The sequence below is a fragment of the Delphinus delphis genome, chromosome 17, assembly GCF_949987515.2.
Source record: "Delphinus delphis chromosome 17, mDelDel1.2, whole genome shotgun sequence".
Lineage (NCBI taxonomy): Eukaryota > Metazoa > Chordata > Mammalia > Artiodactyla > Delphinidae > Delphinus > Delphinus delphis.
Window position 1 is genome coordinate 64,337,716 of NC_082699.1, and position 19,842 is coordinate 64,357,557.

At 49.1% G+C, this 19,842-nt stretch overlaps 1 protein-coding gene across 3 annotated transcripts in view; it reads left to right on the forward strand.

The window, feature by feature from the left end:
• ZHX2 (zinc fingers and homeoboxes 2) overlaps window positions 1-19,842 on the forward strand; it is a 172,037-nt gene that overhangs the window by 39,744 nt on the left and 112,451 nt on the right. For 2 of the 3 annotated variants that reach the window (XR_009516643.1, XM_059995135.1), the window contains exon 2: window positions 11,820-11,956. The exons of the other annotated variant lie outside the window; for it this stretch is intronic. The gene's annotated coding sequence lies outside the window, so the exon portion shown is untranslated. The remainder of the gene's footprint in view (window positions 1-11,819; window positions 11,957-19,842) is intronic. 3 annotated transcript variants of the gene reach the window in all.

The window sequence follows — 19,842 nt, forward strand, 5'->3', positions numbered from 1 at the left end:
GTGTTCCATATTCGTTTTACTGCACTCTCCCCATCCCCATTTCCATTCAACGACTGAAGGGGCCTCCCGCAGGTTCTGGTGTTCAAGTTCTGCCCTGGGGTCAGTCCTCACCGAGATCGAGAGAGACTCGGGCCACATCCACATTTTTTAGACTCCTGGCATGTTAAAATATGAAAAAAAATATTAAAACTGATTATAGAAATTGAAGATCTGTAAAATAATTAAACTAGCAGGTTAACTCTTTTGACATCCAAAATACAATGCTATAGAATCGTCTTGTAAGCTTCCTGCAGGTTTACATTTAAAATACATTAATTCAGGGTATTCTACCTGTGTCGTAGGCCCAAAGTCAGACAGCCACATATGTGTGTTGTAGTCCCAAATTCAGATAGCCACATATGTGTCTTGCAGGGACTGTCAAAAGTTTAAGTGTATGCCCGTTCATGAAGGAGAGGCCTGGCCCAAGAAGCCTTCCTACTCACGTCCCCAGGCCTCTGGCCCTTGCAAGAGCCCATGCTTGGAATAAAGGCTGAAGGAAAAGCCTTTGGGATGCAATTTAATACTCAGGATCAGACCCTGGGCAAGTCACATCCCTCATCCAAACTACTTGTACTCAGCTGGCCTGGAGCCCGTGACCTCTAAATTCCCTTTTCACCAACATCTTATTACCTGGAGGGATCTAGGACAGATTCTGGTGACTGGTTTCAGGTTCTAATGCAGCCATGATGACAGTTTTGCTTCTGGCCTGAGCCAGTAAGAGACTGGATCACTGACTTTCCTTTCCTGGACATCCTAGCAGTTTCCTTCTGTTCTCCCCAGCGTTCCTGGCCTTACAGAATCCTACAGCACTGGAACATTGGCACCTCAGAGAGATCTGGTCCTGTCTCCCCATCTGAGGTCAGAGGGTAAACCACCTTCCCCATCATCTAAGTTGGGATTGAACCCCGGGTCTCCCAGTTGCTTGCCCCCTGATGTTTCTGCTACACCATATCAGGCTGGAAGGGGTAAGGTAGTTTCTTACTCTGCAGGGAGTACAGATTGAAAAGCACAGAAAACCCTGATTTTGAAGTAGCTTTGATGGCTTTTAGAAAGAAAACAAGACCAAAAAAAAATCATAAATAGTTGAAAATAATTTGTATGTTTGTGTGTTATATGCTTTTCTATTTCTTTTTTTTTTTAACATCTTTACTGGAGTATAATTGCTTTACAATGGTGTGTTAGTTTCTGCTTTATAGCAAAGTGAATCAGCTATACGTATACATATATCTCCATATCCCCTCCTTCTTGCGTCTCCCTCCCACCCTCCCTACCCCACCCCTCTAGGTGGTCACAAAGCACCAAGCTGATGTCCCTGTGCTATGCGGCAGCTTCCCACTAGCTATCTATTTTACATTTGGTAGTGTATCTATGTCCATGCCACTCTCTCACTTCGTCCCAGCTTACCCTTGCCCCTCCCCGTGTCCTCAAGTCCATTCTCTATGCCTGCGTCTTTATTCCTTTCCTGCCGCTAGGTTCCTCAGAACCATTTTTCTTTTTTCTTTTTTTTAGATTCCATATATATGTGTTAGCATACGGTATTTGTTTTTCTCTTTCTGACTTACTTCACTCTGTATGACAGTCTCTAGGTCCATCCACCTCACTACAAATAACTCAATTTCATTTCTTTTTATGACTGAGTAATATTCCACTGTATATATGTGCCACATCTTCTTTATCCATTCATCTGTCGATGGACACTTAGGTTGCTTCCATGTCCTGGCTATTGTAAATAGAGCTGCAATGAACATTGTGGTGCATGACTCTTTTTGAGTTATGGTTTTCTCAGGGTATATGCCCAGTAGTGGGACTGCTGGGTCATATGGTAGTTCTGTTTTTAGTTTTTAGAGGAACCTCCATACTGTTCTCCATAGTGGCTGGAGAGGGTGTGGAGAAAAAGGAATCCTCTTGCACTGTTGGTGGGAATGCTTTTCTATTTCTATGTCCTATTTTACAATAAAAACACATTTTAAAAGTCACAAAAATTAAACTAAATAAATGGGGTTCCAGGTCCTCAAGTCAGCTGGGAACTCTTTACTCCTTTCCTGAGCTCTTTCAGGCCTGTTCTCTTTCTATCCGCTTCATAAAGCCTCCTCCAGCCCCCTACCCACCGTGGCCCCTGCACGCCTGCATCTATGGCTTGGGCTGGTCCATCTGTTCATTCATTTGTTCCTCTGTCCATCGAGTAGTTATGACGGTCCTCGTTTATTTCATGCACCATGTACCCCTAGGTTGCCCATGATGACATAGTAAAAATAGCACAGACCCAGGGGTCCAGCAGAGACCTGTGCTTCTCTCTGTCTTAACCTCTCTGGGCCTCAGATTGCTCATTTGCAAGTAAGGGGCCTGTCCTGAGTCAGGCTTGCACACCCAAATGCGTACAGAGGTCAGGCAGGTGAAGAGAATGAGGGAGGCTAGCTAGGGGTAAGTCACAGGAGTGGCGGCGACGTGGGCAAGTTAGAGCATCCACGCCCAGTCTAAAGCGGATACTGGCCACTGAACTCCCACTGACTGTTCCCATGCAGGGGTATGGATTCAGTGAGTCCAGGGAGCCCCTTATTCATTTTTTATGTTGGAAATCTTGATTTTTAGGAGGTATTCCCAAAATGTTTAAAGCAGTGTATAAAGTCAAAGAAAACATATCTAAGGGCCAAATCCAGCGTCAGCCACCTGTTTGCAAGGCCTGGGCCAGAGCCTCGGTAGGTTGCATTCCGGCTTTCCCACCCGGACAGGTGGGGATGCTGCCACGCCTGCCTCGCTTCCTTCGGGCGTGGATGTGTGTTTTTCCCTCTGCAGTCCAGGCATTTATTGTCCCTGGAAGATAGCAGAGGCTCAATTAAAGATAGCTATAAAGGGCTAGATCCCCGTGTTGTACTCCTGTGTGCTGCCCCTGTCCCACCAAGACCAGCACAGCGCTGGGTATACAGAGTAGGACCAGTAACGTGTACTTATTAAATAAACAGCAACTTTGAATGAGATTATGGAATCAGTTACGAAGTAGGTACAGAGAAGCCCGCGGATTTTGGCAAAATGGGTGTAATATTTGGTAAAGAGGCTGACCCACCTGAATCCTCTAAGAGAGACCCCTGGTCTGTAATTTATCCTCCTCCCTCGTATAGGTAAGAGAAATGGAGACTTGCTGGTTTATATCATTTTTTCAAAGGCTGCAGCAGCCCCTCCGGGCCTAAAGTAATTTATTCCTTCAAGCCATCAATTTGTCTCACCCCTTCTTTATTCCCTCCTTCATTGTCCCCTCTTCACCAGGAGGAGCTAGCAGACAACTCAAGGACATGTCTTACTTACCAGGGGCAGGACTTGGGCTTTGGGCAGAAAAGAAGCCCATTATGCCCCAAATCTGTGCCTGTGAGGGTGATCGCACCTTTTCGCAGCTGAAGGGAACACAAAGAAACACTTGAGCCAGTGGCATCGGCGGGAAAATGGGCCATTCTTCTCGCTGCGCCCCATTCCCACCAGCCCTCCGCTTAACCTCCAAGCAAGAGAGGCCCCAGTCTCTAGCAGGTTTCTCTGCTGGATACTCCAACAACGTATTAGCATATTTTGCATTTAAAAAGGACTTGGAAAATGAATTAAATGATTGGCATGGTGTTTCAAAAGGTTCTTCCAAACTACTAGTAATTGTGTGGTTTTAAAATACACCATTCCCGCCTGAAATACCCCAGGCCTGGCAGGCAGCTTAATCAGGAGACATTGTACCAGGCAGGGGTATATTTTAAGGCTCGTGATACCCAGTGATTGCCTGAACAGTACCTGGAGACTTGCTAAAGAGAACCTTGTCCTAGTTTTTCAGCAGAGCTGACAGTTCATTTTCCTCCCTTACAGAGCTGAGATTTACACCAATTTCAAACCTCTTTTTTAATGAAAGGGACTGGATCAGCCCTGTAATCATCTACTGAGGCACCAGGCAGTGTAGACAGTATCCCAGCTCTGACGATGAGCTAAGTGAGGTGGAGCTGGGTGCTAGGTTGGTCACTTATGGCACTGCTGTGGCCAGAGGGGCTCAGGGCGGGGGGCGGGGGGAGCACGAGTGTGATGGAAGCTTCCAGAACATGCTTGGGAAAATGCTATTCTGGTCCAATCTCCTCATTTTTCAGGTGAAGGAGATGGAACCCAGAAAGACTATTACTTGCCCAGGGTCACAAGCCCTTTTCACTCTTTCATGACAGTAGAATTCAGATCTCCTGACTCTTAATCCAGATTTGTTATTTTTTTCAAGTCCAGAGAAAAGAAAACCAATCAGGAGATCAGGGTGTGGGGTTGAGTAGGATTCCTAGGGGGAGGTTAGGAAGTCTGAGATGGAGGAATGTAGGAATGACAAGCTATGGGAGAACCTCCGGCTTTTTAGAAAAACCGAGGGTTGTTATTCATTATTCTAATTAATGATGATAATGATAAAGGTAATAATTGCTAACATTTGCGTGCTTTCTTGGAGCCAAGCGCTGTGCCCGGTGCTGTACCTGTATTATCTCCTTTAATCCTCACACACCTCTGGGGAGCAGGTCAGTACTAACATAACCCTGTTTTACTGATGAGAAAACTGAGGCCCAGGGTGCCCCAGATCAGACTTCAGAATCAGAATCTTTAGGGAAAAAAAGGAGAGAATCCATAAGCAAGTGATCAGGAAATGGTAGGATGGGGCCAACAGCCCCTGGAAAGTATTAAGAACAGAGACAAGATGAGGGAGAAAAGAGCTGGAACAGAGGAGAGCCCTGGGGGGGCAGGTAGAAGGTTCCGGTCAAGAGTGAGGTGCAGTGTGCGTGGAACAAAGGGACTTCTGTGAAGTGGGCGCTGATGTCTGTGGGGAGGGCAGCTCTGACCTCAGGGCAGAAACACAGACCTGGGCTCAGGAGGAATGAAGCAAAAATTCCTGTAGAGTGTGTGTGCGTGCGTGAGTGTGTGTGTGTGTCCTCCTCCTACACACATCCCTCAGGAGCGACTGCCGTAAGGGAGGGTGTGTCCTCAAACCAGCTCAGCCTGGGTCGTTGTGTGGAAAAAGAATGAGAGGACTGATCGAAAGAAAAACCAAAACCTGGGACTACGGGGAAAGCCATGACTGAAGTGTTGCTCCCAGTGTCTGACCGCGGAACCTCAGGAGACGCCCTCCCACAACACACCTGTTTGACGGAGAGCCGCCCGTGCTGTCGTGAGATGACTGTGCGGGGTACGGATGGGAGTGGATGCACGGAGGCAGCCCCAGTGCACGTGGGCCGAGATGGACTATGGGATGGGGTGGGGGGCAGGGCGGTGCTGCCCCGAAGCGCTGCATGGTCTATTTCATCTGATATTTTCCCCACCCCTCCCTGAGGATGATGGATTGTATATGTGAATGGGCTCTTGGATGACTAGTGCCAGGTTGTTCTCATTGGGAACATAAAGTACAGTGGGTTTGGGGTCTACCAGGGTCTTGTGGGCTGGCTTCTGTTTTACACAGAGTATCCAGGAGATGGCAGATACTAATTCATTGATCCCACAGATTGAGGGTATTGATCTTCTTTTAAACAGTCATTGAAATACTGAATTTCAGCAAAAAGTTAGAAAACATTTACTTAACTCTGCACCAGTGATTGACTACAATATTGCACGACTATTTTAATGTTGGTTATGAGAACTGTGTAATAATAAGGGTAGATACTTGCATGGGACATTAGGTAAAACGAGGAATATATAAAGGGTATGTGTAGTAGAAGGACATTTTTTAAAGAATCTGGGTATGCCCAAAGTCAGAGACGTTAAGTAACTTGCCCAAAGTCACACAGCTGTTGAGTGGCTGAGCCAGAATTCAACGCAGACAGAGTGCATCCTCTTAATCACCACTACACTACCAAGGGCATCTTATGATACACCTTTAACTCCAAATCTGCAAATCCAAAATCATTTGTTTGACTGCAGAATTCGCATGTAAGCGAGGCCCGTTACCTTTTACTCTCACTAAAGAACTTTAAGAACTTACAACAGTGGTTAGAGTGGTTGGAACTGTACTTTTCAGAATTTATTTAACGTGTTTATATTCCCTTTAGAAGGATATGCGCACATATACATTCATATAAATTAGAAAATAAGAATAAGAACAATATGAAAACTCTCCCACCTTATTCTAGGAGCAGGGCAAGAGTCTCTCTACTTAAGCACTGTTGGAACCCTTAGTCCCTTTGGGCTGCTATAACAAAATGCCATGGACTGAGTCTATGGTGTTTTGGGTATATGGCTCATAAACAACAGAAACTTATTTCTCACAGTTCTGTGGGCTTAAAGTCCAAAATCAAGGAGCTGTCAGATTCAGTATCTGGTGAGGGCCCACTTCCTGGTTTGTAGATGGCTGTCTTCTCGCTGTGTCCTCACATGGAGGAAGGGGCAAGGGAGCTCTCTGGGGTCTCTTTTGTAAAGGCACTAATCCCATTCATGAGGACCCCATCCTTATGACCTAATTACCTCTCTAAGGCCCCAACCTCCTAATACCATCACCCTTGGGCATTAGGATTTAACATATAGATTTTGGTGGGGGACACAAACATTCAGTATAGCAGGGACCAAACATAAAAGACTGGCTCCACCTTCCAGTGCTAAGGAGCTTAGGGGTGAGACCAAATGTACAAGCAAAGTCATGTTGAGGGCTCTGAGTGTTAAGAGTGCCAAAAGGATACAAAATAAATGACCTCAGATGGAATTCAGCCTGACAGGTTTTCTGCATGTAAAAGGTAAGTTTGGAGTGGCATTTTGAAGTAGCAATGGCCCCCAGACTGGCAGAAGGAATGGCATGGACCAATTGTGAAGGGAATTCTGTTGATGAGGAAGTGAGCTTGTCGTTCTAGACAGGGAGAACCTGCTCATGCCACGTCGAGGGGGACGGAAAGGGGGAAATTTCCCCCTACCTCGCTTGAGTTCTTTTGTCTGGTCTAATCATTAAATTGACACATGACCAATTAACAGGAGAAAAAGCCAATTTTATTCATAAGCATGGAGGTTCTGTAGAAACGGGATGCCCTCCCTCAAGTGGCCAAAGCACGCTGTTTATATATCACTTTTTGACAAAGAAGAAACAGTTCTTTGTGAAGATAGAGCAAAACAAAAGGGCTGTGCTTGGGGTAGCGGACTAATGAAGAAGTAACAAAGTTTGTTTCTATAGCTTTCTTAGCCTTGACTTTCCTAACTCTGGTGAGAAGGATGTTTTCTATCCTCCTGATATAGGGAGGGTACCTTCACATGGGAGATTTATGCCCCACTTTCAGGGGGAAAGTTGGGGATCAGAATGGGTTTTTTAAGTGTCATTTCTTGCCACCGGCTGTTTCTCAAGTAACTTTCATTCAAAGTAATCAATACGTCACTGAGACATATTGTGGGGGTGGCCTGCCCTACATAAAGGGACTCTATCATGTGAAGTTTTGAATGTGACTGAACACGCAGAGGAAGCGCACCTGGGAAACCAGTACCAAACCTCCCTTTGATCTTGGTTATCGTAAAAGCTAGCCTGACTGCAACCGCAACAGCCTTCAGATGCCCACCACCCTTTCCAAAACAAGAACCGGTTCGGTGAGGTCACCTGCTGGTCACCCCATTTGCATTTGGTGGTCAGTGCTGGTCAGGGTGTAATTCAGCTAAATGAACTTTGCAAATTCCTGCTGATTTTACAGGCAGGAACGGAGGCCGAGACTCTGAGATTTTAAAAATGCGTTTCAGAAGTACCATCACGTTAGAGCTTCCTTTCGGTCCCTTGGGGCGGCCACCAAGTAAACAGCTTAATTTCCATCCCAGCTGGAGGTACAGAACGCAGCATTCACACTCACCAACAGATAAATGTCTCCTGTCCCTGGCAGTGCTTAATGGCTTTTAGTAGAGTTAAGGCTGGGAAGAAAGGAACTGACTTCCTCTTATTGGGTAAAATTGAAACCCCGAGGAGACGATTCCATTTCAGGCAGACCCTTTCCTTCTCAGATGACTCATCCACAGCCCAGCCAACTCCCTTTCAGCCCATTCAGGTAAAATGGAAGACAGGGGCCACCCGACCGGGCAGGCGGCGAGGGGGGCTGGTGAGCTGGGTGTTTGGGGTTTGTTAGCTGAGGATTTGCATTTCTAATAAGGGCCACGTCCTGGGAAGCTGCAGCCCAGTGGCTGCGAATGTCTTTTTTTAGTATATATAATTTTATTTTAATTTAATTTTATTTTTTAATTTTCATTGGGGTATAATTGATTTACAATGTTGTGTTAGTTTCAGGTGTACAGCAAAGTGAATCTGTTCTTCATATACATATATCCACTCTTTTTTAGGTTCTTTTCCCATATAGGCCATTACAGAGTATTGAGGAGAGTTCCCTGTGCTATCCTGTAGGTCCTTATTGTGGCTGCGAGTCTCTTCAGCTCTCTGCGGGTCTCTTTAGCTCTCTAAGCGCTCTGTTTTGCAGGGACCAAGGCAAGAGTCTTCAGCATGAATAAATAGCTGTGGAGAAGGAGGGGAAACGGCGGGATGGGGGAGTACCAGAAGCACTGAGCCTTTAAAATGGTATTGTAGCAAGACTCAGGGCTCCCTGGGGAAGTCCTCGCCAGCCTGTCCCTCACCTGCCCTTCGTCTGTGTAAGAGAAACTTATTAAATGGTGCACTCCAAGATTTTGAGATTTGCTGTTATTTCTCCAAAGAGAAGTCAGTAGGCATGTCTATCCCAGCATTATTTATACGGTAGAAAATTAGGAAAAGAAAAACAATGTCCAACAAGAGGTGAATGATAAAATAATTCAACGATTAAATAAATTCATTCTTAAGTAAATAAGTAGTAGAAATCCTTAAGTCAACAGTATGTCTATTAAGTAATGTGATTCTTTTCAATGTTAAATGAAAAATGCAGGATACATGTTGTACATAGAGTTTTTATTTTTTAAAAAACAGACACACAGGGCTTCCCTGGTGGCACAGTGGTTGAGAGTCCGCCTGCCGATGCAGGGGACACAGGTTCGTGCCCCGGTCCGGGAAGATCCCACATGCTGCGGAGCGGCTGGGCCCGTGAGCCATGGCCGCTGAGCCTGCGCGTCCGGAGCCTGTGCTCCGCAACGGGAGAGGCCACAACAGTGAGAGGCCCGCGTACCAAAAAAAAAAAACAGGCACACAGATGGAAACATAGCAAAATGTTAATGCAGTTAATCCTTAGACGTGGAATCAGAGATTATGTTTCCTCTTCTATTTCTAAATTTCCGACAATGGAAATTTTTCTTTTTTTTCTGATCGTAGAAGTTAGATGTCAAAGCAGGAAACTATCATATACACTCGTTTCTTTTTTTCTTTGTTTGTTTTCCTTCCTCTTTTAACCTCCTTGCATGAGAACATCAGCTATGCTGTCAGTGGAACCGTCAGTGTTCTGCCCACCAGACACTGTATTGCTAGCAGGAAACGGAAAGCTGCAGGGGTATAAGGACAAGACCCGATGCTCCTAATTCCCCTCACCCGTCGTCCCCTCCTCCGTGAGTCCATCTAAACACTTCTTGAACTTGTTTATAGTTTCAGCTGCTACAGCCTCTCGGGCCCAAGGAGTTCCCTGTGTTTTCCACCCTCGGTGTGAAGTGGCAGAGGCCTGCGCAACGGGTATCCTTAGATGACCTCCTTTAGACTCCAAGGGTCCTCCCTGGTTTTGCATTTCTAGGACTGAGCAAACAAAAGAAGAACGGTGACTAGACATTCACAATTAGCCAAGCACACGAAGAGACAGCATCGATTTTGTAGACTTGTTGAACTTGGTGCTGGAGGAGACCTCAGAAATTGTTTAGGCCAGTGTTTTCCTAAAAGTCCACATAATGGGAGTCAGTATTCCAGAAACCAGTGGACGTTGTACAGTACCCAGGATACAGTGGCACTGGCTGCCTAAAAATATTGTGGTGTGGTAGGGGGTTTAGGGGGTTGTTTTGTTTTCGCTCTGGGCTGGAAGTGGGTGACAATGGTTACTTTGGGGACTTTTTGGTTTGTTTTTTTTTTGCGGTACGCGGGCCTCTCACTGTTGTGGCCTCTCCCGTTGCGGAGCACAGGCTCCGGACGCGCAGGCTCAGCGGCCATGGCTCACGGGCCCAGCCACTCCGCGACATGTGGGATCCTCCCGGACCGGGGCACAAACCCACGTCCCCTGCATCGGCAGGCGGACTCTCAACCACTGCACCACCAGGGAAGCCCGGTTACTTTGTTTTGATCAGAAACTTCGGCACTTACACAAATGCTTCGCTATTTTGTTAATGGAGAAACTAATTACTGTATGAGAGACAAAATCTTTTAAAATTGGGGGTGAGAGAAGGTGGACATTGCTGGGACTCAGCTAACCTGGGCCCACCTGCGAGGTGGTGAAGGCAGGAATATCCTGGCATGCCTGATGGATGAGAAAATGGACTGGAGAGCAGCTGCCTGACCCCAGCTAAGCAGGCTGGTGCATGGGGGCAGTGGCCGAGAATCCAGGGTGTCTACCCTGAAGGCCTGGGCTGCCTCCAGGACACCTGATCTGCCTATTTAAACCAAGTCCCTGAGTTGTGTTTCCTGTACTGCGAATAATTCAGCAGACTTTGAATTTTTGCTCCAAATGTGATCTTTCTTTCCAGACTTAGTCCTGGGTCTAGAACGTGATTATTGTAATTGCCTTTCTAGATCCTCCCATATTTCCCAGCTGTGGAATACCGACTCGCAGGTTCAGAAGATTCCAGTAGGAAAGTAGGTGGGCTCTGGAATCCGACAGCCTGGGTTCAAATCCTGCCTCCCCCACCCACCAGACCACGATCCCAGGTGTAACTTCTCTGAGTATCAGTTTTCCGAACTGTAAAATGGGAATAACGATAGTATCCGCCGTAAGGGTCATTGTGAGGATTGAACAGCGTAATGAATGAAAAGTGCTTGCCCGGCTCCTGGTGCCCAGGACACACTCAGCAAAGACGAGCTGTCACCCTCAACACCATCATTGTTATTATCAGTTTTCCACGGAGAGACCACAGCCATGACCCAGAGCCAGCTTTGAACCTATTTTGCTTGGCTGGACCAGGGGCATTCACTCTGCTAGCTGTGTTCTTTGCTTTATCCTTCAGGGGGAAATGAGCCACCAGTTCCTTATTCACCTGGTACCCATTTTAAAGGCCCTGAGAACTGACGTGGTATGATCAAGGCCACACTGCTCCTAGGGGCAGTGGGAGAAATTTCCCGTCTCTAGAGCTCTTCACTCTGCAGTGCCCTGTTCCCTCTGGACACCTCCTTGGATCCTCCAGACCAGAAGAGGGAGAAACAGGAGAAACAAATGACCAGATCCTCGGGAGCCCTAGTTTGGATCGCTGTTTCCTGTGCGCCTGCCCCTTGCTTAGTGTCTTCCCTTATTCAGTAGATCTCGGTGCCGCTTCGCGTGGAGCTGATGCTTCCTGTTTCACTTTCCTCCCCTCCTGACTGTGAAGGAACCACCAACCCCACCTGAGAGCCTTGGTCCCTGGGGTGGATGATAGACACGCTGGGGGCCTGTAGGAGGGCCAGGAGTCGGCTGATGGCTTCTGGCTGGTTTGAAGCCCTTGTCCCCACTATGCTTGCCCCAGTGGGGCATTACAGGAATTCTCTGAGGCACGGGCCCCCCTGAAAAGGCCCTTCCAGGTCTCTAAGGCCCCTCTGACCAGAAGCCTCCCTACCTGCATCAGCCACTTCCTGAGCGCACCTTGGAGATGTAGACACTCTGGGGCCACAGAGCCGAACGAGCTTTACTTCCTGCCTTCCCGGGTGGGGAAAGTCAGGCCCAGACTGTGAGCCTAATGACCGGGGATTCTTGTACCCACAGGGTGTTGGGGGCCGGTGTTCCAGGCAGAGCGGCGCCCGAGCAGAGGCACTGAAGCGTGACCTTGCACTCGGCGTGGAGCTGAGCGCTTCCTCGTTCTCCAGTTGCCTTGAGTGTGTTTCTTCTGCCTCAGCTAGATGGTAAGTGCTTCTAGGCAAGAGGTCATAGTGAGCCCTGCTCCTTCTCTAGCCCCTGTGCTTGTGGGGGTGATGGACAGCTTGGAAACACCTTCGCCTGAGTCATCGGCTGCTGACCTGCTCGGCAGCTTTGTGACGTCAGATTTTATCCCCATTTTACAGATATGGCAACTGAGGCCTTGAGAGGGTGACTTGATGGCTCAGCTGCTCAGTGACTGAGGCTAGATTTGCACTCAGGTCTGAGGTCTGACTCCAACTCCTCCCTAGATCTCACCCTCACGGTCAACACTGAGGGAATGCGCGTGGATTCAGTGCTCAGCGCAGAGAGAGATGCTGAGAGGGAGGGAACACGTGAGCATGAGCTTGTGGGACTCGGTGGAAAGGGCGCTGGCTCTGGAAGGGAGACCCCTGGCTCCAGTCCCAGCTCTTCCAAGCATGAGCTGCATGGACTTAGAATAGTCACTTCTCTTTGGAGCTCAGTTTCCCTGGATGGAAAATGAGAAGATGGTAGGAGATTCCATCTCATAATCTATAGAACTACGAAAACTTTGGTCTTCAGTGTGTCTTACATCTCAGCACCCCCAGCTCTGCCAGGCCTGCCCTCCCAGTCCCTTCCCAGGAACCCCCATCCCTGGGTCTCTCCCAGCCTCTGTGCTCCCCTCTCCCCAACAAACCCAACCTCTAGCTCAGTGGACTCCCCTGAGGAGCCTGTTAAAATGCTGACTCCCAGGCAGCTTCCCAAAACCTGATGACTCTGAGTCCCTGGGAGATGGGCCCAGGGACCTGCCTTTCTCCTCTAAACACTCCCGGGAAATTCTGCTCATCAGCCAGACTTGGCAGTCATTGCTGAGCTCAATAGTTCTCCAGCTTTGGCAGGCGTCAGAGTCACGGGGCGGGGGTGCGAAATGACTGGGCACCACCCCCAGAATTTCTGATTCAGTAGTTCAGAGGGGGGGTCCACAAATGCACACTTCAAACGAATTCCCAGGTGATGCAGGGAACCACACCTGGAGAACCACTGCCCTAGCTCATTTCCCGAGCCAGCCAGCAAAGGCATCTTTACTCGTGGGCGACGGCCGGGGCGGAGCAGTCCTGTCAGCACATGAACTTTTAACAGAGACCTTCGAAATTATTGAGATATTATAATAACAGCTACCATTTAGTATGATACACGCTACATGCCAGGCCCTGTGCTAGATGTCTACGGTCCATTATATAGGGTTTGCAGATTCAAAAACAAAGGATGAGATTAAGTGATCGTCTGAGATTGCACTTGCTACAAATACCACGAGGACTTTCTAGAGGGAAGCTTGGGCTATTTTCTTTACCCCACGAGGCCTGTCTTTGTCTCTGCCTGGAGTGTCGGGAGAGTTTCCAGCCAGGTTCAGAGAGGGGTCACCACCCAGGTTGGGGGTGGGATTTGGGGTTGGAGGAGGCTTTCATTAGTTCCCCACAAATTGTCCCCTGCCGGCGGTGGCCCTTGGTTCACACCCGCGGGACAGCCTGCTTGCTGCGCGTCTCGTTTCACCCACTTTGAAGGGACCCCTCGTGTAAGCGGGGACCATTGCAGCTCTTGAAGGCTGAGCTCCTGGGGTGAAAACAGTGGTCTGCTGCTGGATCCCAGCCTACTGGGGTTCTGCGTGGGTTCTGGCCTGGCCAGTGTTCTGTTTGCCCGTAAGCGCCCTGGAATAGTAGCACTGTTGGTGCCGGATCCCAGGGAACAGATAGACGTGGAGAAGGTTGAGTCGTGAGTTCAACTCTCCCAGCTGGTGCGTCTTAGTGGGGGAGCTTCTTTCCCTCTAACATGTGAAAATTGGCCTGTTGTTTAATAGGAAACTCATTGCTTTGTGCAAACATATAAAACACAGAGTAACTAGGAAATACAAGTGGCCATGAGGGCTTTTTCCACACTTAGCTCTTTAATCTTACCATTCGCCAACACAGACACACACACACACACACATACAGCACAGATCATGCTTGTGTGTGTGTTGTTTTGTTTTGTTTTCAGTTATTTTTATGTCTGGCAGGGATCTCAAGTTTTTCAAGCCATCCATACCTTTTGGGCGGCATCTCCTACTTCTACCTGTTCTCTTCCCTCTGCAAAGAAAAGGAAGGAAGGGAGAGAGGGAGGGAGGGAGGGAGGGAGGAAGGAAGGGAGGAGGGAATAAACGAAGGAACTGCCCTCAAACACTGATCCATTGGCGTGGCCAGAGCCCCCCACACAGTGGCTTCGGCGTGCTATCCTTTCTGTTTTAAGAGGACAGACACGCATAGGTCCTGCACAAGCTCTGTCCACACCCTTGAAGGCAGCTTGGTGGAGTCTACTGACATTGGAATTGGCGTCAAAAGTCAATAGCTCTGGTCCAGGATCTTTCACTCAACCATGGCACCTTCCCCCAGCCGCCCATGGCCAGTCTGACTTACCCATCTCCTCAGGGAGGTGGTGATAGCAAAAGAGATCATGGGGGCTTCCCTGGTGGCGCAGTGGTTGAGAGTCCGCCTGCCGATGCAGGGGACGCGGGTTCGTGCCCCGGTCCGGGAAGATCCCACGTGCCGCGGAGCGGCTGGGCCCGTGAGCCGTGGCCGCTGAGCCTGTGCTCCGCAACGGGAGAGGCCACAGGAGTGAAAGGCCCGCGTACTGCAAAAGAAAAAAAAAAAACAGATCATGGATCTGAGAGCATCCCTCCAGTCTGAAGGCTGGATGAAATTCTAGGAATCTAGATGTTTCACTTTACTGATGAGAAACCTGAGGCCCAGAGGGAGGAGGTAACTTGCACGAAGTTGCACAGCGAGTTCTGGGGCACTAGAGAACTGACAGTAGAAGGAGGGTATTGCCCTGGTGGTCCTGTTGCTATTTCCATGTGGGTGATTGTTTGGCAAACAGTGAGTGCAGTGACAGGAAAACTTCTCTGCGAATCTCTCTGGCCAGAGCGTCTTCTCTGCCTCTCTGTCTGTCTCTCAGACACACACAGACACATGCATGCACACACACATTTCTTGGTGTAAATAACAAAAAGGCAGTGACGACCCTTTACAGGAGAGACTTATACTCTTTTTCACTGATTACGGGGAAACCTGTTGGGCATCGTCTAACTTTGCAAGATAGAACGAAAGTCTCGGAGGAGTGAAGCTTGAAGTTAAGGAGAGTCTACTGCCCCAAATCCCTTGCATCCATAGGGCTTGGTGGCCTTGTACTTGCCTAAACCCCCATCTCCCAATTATCCCTCTTCCCCTTTCACAGATAGACACATTCCTGGTTCTCCTGCCTGCAACACACATAGGGTAGAACAAAAGAACATGGGCTATTAAAATAGAGGATTGGACATTTCTCATTAGCGGTGTGCCCTTAGGTAAGTTACTTAACCTCTCTGAGCTTCACCTTCCTCGTCTGGACAATTATAACACCTCTTAATGTTGCTGTCAGGATTAACAAAGGTAAAGCATTAAAAGTGTTTAATACAGGGACTGGTACAAAGTAGGGGCTTAATAAACATTATCTGCTGCTACTGAAAATGTTGGAGAGATGTTGAAGATCACATTCTTGCATCATTTTCGTGAGAGAATGAACTGGTTCATCATTTAAATGAGATCTCTCTCTAGGCCTCTGGCAATCTGACTGCATAGTTAAAACTTTGATTCTCTGCCCTGGGAAGAACAAATATTGTCGAGGTTTTAAGCACACCGTAGCTGGGCTGTTATCTTTGGAATACCAAGATGCTGGCATGGTAGTTTTCAGTACTACCTTGTGCATATAAATATCCTTATATCTGAAAAGGATATAAAATTGCAAACAATGAAAGATATTAATGAACTGGAAACCATGAAAACAAGAGTCAAAACACAAAAGCCCAATTATAATGGAATAGAGTTTACACTGTACAGCATTTTCTGGTTTACAGAGCAGTTTTAGGTATTCCCCACTCCTAGTGGCCTCACAACCGTCCTGGAAGGTAAGTATGATTCTGCCCATTCCTCGGGGGAGAGAAGACAGTTTCACGCTGATGCTGAGTGGGAAAGATAGTCAGGAACCGCATCCCACTGGGCCTTGTAGGATTTGGTAAAGAAATTTGGATTGCTCTCAGTTCAGTGTGCTTAAGCAGGAAAGTACTGCAATATTATGTACATTTTTAGAAGATCTCTTGGTAGAGAAGGGAGAGAGCAAAAGTGGAACCAAGGAGGCCACTTGGGAGGTGGCTTTGGACGTTCAGGCAAGAAATGATAACAGCGCTCACGGAGATAAAGAGAAGGTGGGTCAGAGAGTGGAGGTCACAAGATGGCCTTAGGGTGGGTTGGCCGTGGATGTTGATGAAGAGGGAGAACCAAGGATGGCTTCCAGCTTCCCAGTGGGTCGATGGGCGGTGGACGGTGGGGACGTCTGCGGAGGAACAGGTTTCAGAGGTGGGGGGGAGGGGCGAATCAGGGGCTCTACTTGCATTTGTTTTTGGAAGGAGGGTATCTTGTTCCAAACACTGGGCCTTCTGATGGCAGAGAGCAGGTCGTATTCACTTGCTCCTGGGCATTGAATAAATGCTTTATGTGAGCTGGGTGCACTCAGGTCCACCCCCGGGCAGCCGGTCTGTGAAAAATGCCGCCGATGGCAAGGTGCTGTGTTCCTTCTGCCGCCAAGGAACCAGAAAGCCATTAATGACCTCTTCTGAGAACGTTGTGGCCCGTACAAGAAACAAACAAAAACCCCCATGTCCTGCCTTCTCGTGTTTCAGGCTTTGGGTAACTTTTTCTTTTGCCAGTCTCCACGGGATCTTTCCTCTGCTAATGTTTGAAAGTGATGCTTTTTTTTTTTAATGTTGTACTCAGGCCTTAAATAACCTTTACCCTGAGGTAGACGAAGCCTAGTAAAATGCTAATAACATCGACAATAATAATGAGCTTTGGTGGAGTGTCATTTAATTAAAAGACCTCTTTTATATGCATTATTTGATTTTAGCCTTCCACAATCTCTGAGGTGAGATAAACAGCATGTTAAGCTCTGAGAGCCGGAGGCCTACAGTAGCCAAGAGCGTGTAAAAGTGACGTAACTATGGCATGGCTAGATTAAGAGTTGAGGTCCTTGGAATGGGGCTGGCCGGTGAACAGTAGCTATTGTTGTTTGTATGGTTAGTTTCTAGATAGAGAAACTGAGGCACAGTGAAACTGCGTCGTACACTCTCAGCAGTGGAATCAACTCCGAGCTGCGTAGGATGCGCGGTATTTCTGGATGCCACGCTCAGAAGGGATCCAAAGTGAGCCGGGAAGGCTGCTGCCGGGCCTGGATCCCTTTGAAATTCTCCTCCCCCATCTCCCCCTTCTCTCCCTTGCAAGTCCCCATCCCCTGTGAGGTAGGTTGAACACACCATCCAGGACCGCTCGGAGCCTGTCCCCTCCCTGCCTCCTGTCCCGGTGCCCCCTGCCGCTCATCACGCGGGCCTCTCACTGTTGTGGCCTCTCCCGTTGCGGAGCACAGGCTCCAGACGCGCAGGCTCAGCGGCCATGGCTCACGGGCCCAGCCGCTCCGCGGCATGTGGGATCTTCCCAGACCGGGGCACAAACCCGCGTCGCCTGCATCGGCAGGCGGACTCTCAACCACTGCGCCACCAGGGAAGCCCGGCCACATTCTTTGAAGTGGGGTTCAGACCCCGCCTCCACCTCCTCCTTCCCTGACCCCCGCCCTCACGGCACCCTTCTCCAGCCATCCCGGGCCCCACCCCTGCCATCGCAGGTGACTCCGCAGGTGTGAGTCTTGGCTCCCGCATTGGGTAGAGGGAGACAGAGGCCTTGCCCTGTACCTTGTGACTCTCCAGCTGCCATGTGCCTGGCCAGGGCCACGCCCAGAGCAGGTGCCATGACATTATACAACTGACTTTTAGAAAACAATAAAAATAATCATGCCCAGCGCCCACCTATGCAAAGGGGTGGTGCGTTCACCCAGGTCGCCCCTTTGGGAAGTTTACCCCTTATTCCCAAGGTGGCGCCCTGGCTCGGAACCTCCGAGACCCCCAAGAACATTCAAGAACGTCCCCCAACACCGCCCTGTTCTCCTCGGTGTTGGCAAATCTCTGCCCTTTGAGGGTGGCTTCACGGCTCACATCTGTGGAACCAGGACTGACGCCCTTTAGAAATACAGTTGTCGGGGAAGGGTGGTCTGAATCAGGGGCGATTAAACGATAATGCGCCCAGTTTTACGCGTTGCCTTGTAACCTGACTCTGAAGACAGCTCCGGAGGAGGGCTTCCACACGTGTCTTGGGCATCGTGGAGATGCACGTGCAGGCTTTGCCACGGGGACCTCGTTGAGACAGTGGTTCGCTTTGGGCAGGGTCAGTTCTGTGACTGTGTTTAAAATGTGTCCTCAAAGAGCAATGAACGAGCGAGCGTGCGTTTGATCGGAAGAACACGTGTGTTGTTGTGCTTGTGTACGTGCGCGCCTCAGGGGAGAGAGCAGGGGCCCGCTGAGCCCCCTGGGCCCCCAGAGGCCAGCCAGCCCCGGGGGAGACAGCCCTGTGGTTTTTTTGTTTTTTTGGTTTTGGTTTTTTTTACATCTTTATTGGAGTATAATTGCTTTACAATGGTGTGCTAGTTTCTGCTTTATAACAAAGTGAATCAGTTATACATATACTTATGTTCCCATATCTCCTCCCTCTTGCGTCTCCCTCCCTCCCACCCTCCCTATCCCACCCCTCTAGGTGGTCACAGAGCACCGAGCTGATCTCCCTGTGCTATGCGGCAGCCATTGCACTCATGCCTTTGCCACTTGCCTCCCTTTCCCCCAGCCCCCAAATTTGTTCCAGCCCGCTGGCTCCCTCCAGCGACCTGAACGTAATGATTGTATTCTTCATAAATAGAACACCTCCCCCTGCCCCCGATTCCCACCCCAACCCCGAAACTAACTACCCTCCTCTCATTAGGTGCTCTAAGGACGCGGTTCTGTGTGGGAAGAGGCCTGGGCCCTCTTCACAGGCCCTGTTTGTTGCAGGTCCCACTGTCTATCTCTCTTAAAATGATGAAGCTTTGACAAGGCAGGAGGCGCGGGGGCGGGGGGAGCGGAAAGGGAGGGAGGATGTTTTCCCTGGATTCCCAATATTTGGGTTTTGTCCGGTAAAATATTTTCCTGGGCATCAGTGGGAGAGGAAATGGACAATCACTGTTTCTTCAGAGACTGATTTTAGCTGCTGGCAGAGGTTCAGGGGCAGCCGGTGTGCCCTGCCCCAGCAGCCCTCCCTTCTCAGTCCTCGTGTCCCTGGTAGGGAGGTAGCCGAGAGGTTTTCAGTGTCAGTATCACAGAAAGAGGAGGCAGTTTTGAAATCCAGATCATATGCCGCTCCTGAGTGACTGCTGTGAATCCTGGTGCCACTGAAATCTGTTGACTGAGGCCGCCAGCCCGCCAGGGTGTCTCTGGGGTCACTTGTACATGGACCCAGCAGCTGTAAACTGGAATCACCAGATTGGACGGGATTCCCGGCAAAGCCCTGGATGCACGGGGTGGCTGCCAAGAAGCATTAGAGGGTCTGGACAAGAGCCTTTCTGGATTTTTCAAAGTGGAGAGGTGGGGATCAAGAGTGGGAAAGGCATCCGGCCTCCCTGCTAGAGACTCAGGGGAGCCTGGTACTGCCTTTCACCAGCTGTGTTCCTCGGTGTGGCCTTGAGGCTCTGACCTCCATTTCCTCCTTGGAGACACAGGGTGAACAATACTCACCTACCGAGTGAGCCGCTCTGGAGGCAAACGTTGCCAGCTGGGCTACTTGCTTGCTGTGTGACTTTGAGCAAGTTACGTTAATATCTCTGTGCCTGGTTTTCCTTGTTATGTTCGTTTCCTGTGATTGCTATAACAGAGGACCACAAACGTGATGACTTAAAACAACAAAAATTTGATCTCTCACAGTGCTGGAGGCCA